A 3,922-nucleotide genomic window follows, 5' to 3' on the forward strand; every position below is an offset into this window, starting at 1 on the left:
CCCCCCCCCAAAAAAACCCAGCCCCGCTTCCAAAGACTGCAAGGGAGTCTATGTACTACCCTGCATGCCGTCAAGAAGTGCATACTAGTAGCCTACGAAGACTAGAAGACAACAAAAGACCAGCCGGCATTCTATGACATACAAAAGGCACTCGCGACTTCAACCTATCATACACACGCACAAACACTAATAAAAATTGTCTTCTTTCAACATGAATAAATATATGGTGCTATTACAGAATAAGAAATGCGAGTAAGAAACTGCCGAATAAATGGGGAGGGGGGCAAAATCCAGAAGGGGGGGGAAGGGCGTCAGATCTCTCGACGCCACTTTCCATGACAAAAGGGATGCACTGGGTGAGGCAGACCGGGGAAAGATAATTAGGTGGTAATTGGCCGCTAATGTATGCATATTCCGCCAACAAACAATGCAACACACGACTCGTGTCCTGTTGTGTAAGGTTGTTTCAAGGCAATCTGTAAGGGTATTTCAAGCCCTTTACGCGTCCTGCACACAGAAATGGTTCGTTTCCGCGAGATTCTAGGACATGTAAAGGACTGTACACGTCTCGTTTGCAGGCATGAAACCTCCGGATTTTGAAGGACATGTTTAATTTCCAGGACTGTGTAAGTCAGTTTCCATCCTGGAAATGAGGCTTTTCAGGCAGTGATCCTAGAAGCGCTTCTAGAATAAAAGCAAATCCCAGGTTATTTTCCATACCAAAAAACGCTTCTGGGATATTCAGAACACGTCGCAACAGAAGGAGCGCGTTCTGGATGTCAAAGATGCCCTCTGCTCGGGGCAGACTCTTAATAAACATATCCAGCATATGCTCTTGTGACCTGCGAAGTGTTTTGGATGGAGCAAAAATTACCCTTTGCTATAGATCTCAACGTGTTTACTGCGGCTCACACACCGAAGTATCGCTATCTCAAACCAAACCAAACCAAACAAACACAAGAAACCCCGCGCGGGGAGAACAAAGATGGCGGCCTTCTGACTACGAAAAATCAGATGCAAAATAGTCTCCGCCTCCGAAGATCCTAGGCTCCTCCCTCAAGTGCACGATCTCGATAAACACGTCAGCCTTTCGTGAATGCGCTTCGACAGGAGTAATGCGCTTCGACATGAGCGCATTTAGGATATCTAGAACGCCCTCATTGCTTGCGACGTGTTCTGGATATCCCAGAAGCGGTTTTGGGATAGAAGACAATCTGGGATGCAAACCTATCCCAGATATGCTTCTATCCTAGAAGCGCTTTTGGGATAGAAGACATTCTGGGATATAACAATAAGTGTATCATATATATCATATAAGTGTCCATAAAACAAGTCCATCAACGTTCAAAGATCAAAAGCAAAAATGTAAGAAAGTCGAGGTCGGAGGTCAAGATACTACATGAGGCATGTCCCTTAAGGCAGCCTTAAACTGCCCTAGTGTTGTAACTCTTCTTAAGTCCGCTGGAAGTGCATTGTAGTATATTATACCTCTGAAATGAGACAGCGTGGTGAGCAGCTAATTTGGTGTTATTGGGTTTATCTAGTGTTGTGGCTGCGTAACAGTTGGTCGTGTGCAAAAGTGGCGTCTAAGTATGTAAAGGCAAGCTCGTTTATATATTTGAAAATCATGACACACATGTCATCCTTTCTGTGCTGCATCGAGTGAGTCCAATTGATCATGAGACCAATGTTTAAGTTCTGGACACTGGATCGTTGTTTCATTGGTAGGATGCCTCTGGCAGGAAGGTTTTGAAGGACATGGAGTTGTAGCTGCTTGGTGATGCTACAGTTTTCCCATACAATATCACAAAACTCAAGTAGTGATAAAATCATAGATCACCATGCTTGCAATGTTGACAGTGAGACGCCTTAGTTAACCTGTTTTCTGAGAAACCTTAGAACATACCATGTCAATGTGCTAGTTCTATGAGATATTGCAATCAAGGATAACAAAAAATATTTAAATAATATGCTTAATTCCAAATACGGCGACCATTTTGTATTTTCCGGGATCATCCTGGATCATCCTGGGTCAATAGGTTGTCTACATTGTTTATGCTATTGTATATGTAGGCCATCTTCTTAAAATACTGCAGAATACGTTCATGTATAGAAAATATTCTTTTGGACATTTTTATTCATTTTTCACAGTTTTTGGTGGGTGAGTTGATAGGCCGGTTGCCATACCCTAGTTTTTGATAAGCTCCCAATGCGGTCCGTAGAAAGTTTTTTTTTTTTTTTTTTTGCTGTTTATATACCTCTGAGGTGTGCTCTACAAGAACCAAAATTAAATTCATATTGATAGACATTAACAAGGTATTTGGACCAAGGCCACTAATACACCTACCTCATAAAAGAGTAGAAAAATCCATTTGGCTGTTAATGTTACTCCCTACCTCAGCGTACATCAGCCTGGGATGCTGGAGGGACACATCAGACCGCGCCATTCCGGAACTCGAGACGACAGATCCACGCCTGGACGGAGACTACACGTCACGAGACAACGCCATAGGAAAGTGTTACCAAGTAGCACATTCTCGTGGTTTCCCCATGTTTGCTGTACAGCATAACGGGCAGTGTTTTGGGTCTGCCAATGGGCTCAACACCTACAAAAAGTACGGCCCTTCGACAACCTGTGCATCGGACGGCGAGGGCGGACCTTGGGGAAATGAAGTGTACAAGATTAAAGGTCAGACTCTAATAAATGGTGTACAGGTATACTCGATGACTATTATTTAAGGTTCGTCTTATAACGATAGATGAGCAAAGTGGAGTTTGCTGGGTATAATGCAGTATACCGACATTTTTGTTCCGAGACGATATCATACACATAAAACGTTATCGTTTTAACCGTAAAAAACGGATATCGTAGACCCTTTTTTGCTAGTTCAAGGTACGTTTTTAGATACTATATGTTGACCCGGAAATGATGCCATAAGATCCGTGTATAGTTCACGTCACGTGTGGCGCAAAGTACGTGACCTGTTTTGCATATGCCACACGTCACGTTTGACATACCAAGACACGTCACTTGTACTTAACGTGTGACATAAGGTTTTTTTTTTGTCTGTTTCGTATAAGACGTCACGTACCTTTGAGTTAAACACATGTAAATGTGACGTGTGGCATCGGTATGTCACGTACCTTATGCCACACGTTAAGGAACATGTGCATGTTTTGGTATGTCGGACGTGACGTATGACTTCTGTAAAAGTCACGTACTTTTTGTCACACGTGACAGGAATTAAACACGGATCTGGTAAATTACGTCACGTACGTTCTACAAAGATTTCCGGGATCATTTTAGATCATCCTGGGTCAATATATTGTCTACATTGTTTATGCTATTGTATAGGTAGGCCATCTTCTTAAAATACTGCAGAATACGTTTATGTATAGAAAATATTCTTTTGGACATTTTTATTCATTTTTCACAGTTTTTGGTGGGTGAGTTGATAGGCCGGTTGCCATACTCTAGTTTTTGATAAGCTTCCAATGCGGTCCGTAGAAAGTTTTTTTGCTGTTTCTATACCTCTGAGGTGTGCTCTACAAGAACCAAAATTAATTTCATATTGATAGACATTAACATGATATTTGGACCAAGGCCACTAATACACCTACCTCATAAAAGAGTAGAAAAATCCATTTGGCTGTTAATGTTACTCCCTACCTCAGCGGCGTACATCAGCCTGGGATGCTGGAGGGACACATCAGACCGCGCCATTCCGGAACTCGAGACGACAGATCCACGCCTGGACGGAGACTACACGTCACGAGACAACGCCATAGGAAAGTGTTACCAAGTAGCACATTCTCGTGGTTTCCCCATGTTTGCTGTACAGAATGGCGGCTGGTGTGCTGGGTCTGTTGATGGGCTCAACACCTACAAAAAGTACGGCCCTTCGACAACCTGTGCATCGGA

Source organism: Branchiostoma floridae, chromosome 4, assembly GCF_000003815.2.
Source record: "Branchiostoma floridae strain S238N-H82 chromosome 4, Bfl_VNyyK, whole genome shotgun sequence".
In the NCBI taxonomy this organism is placed as follows: domain Eukaryota; kingdom Metazoa; phylum Chordata; class Leptocardii; order Amphioxiformes; family Branchiostomatidae; genus Branchiostoma; species Branchiostoma floridae.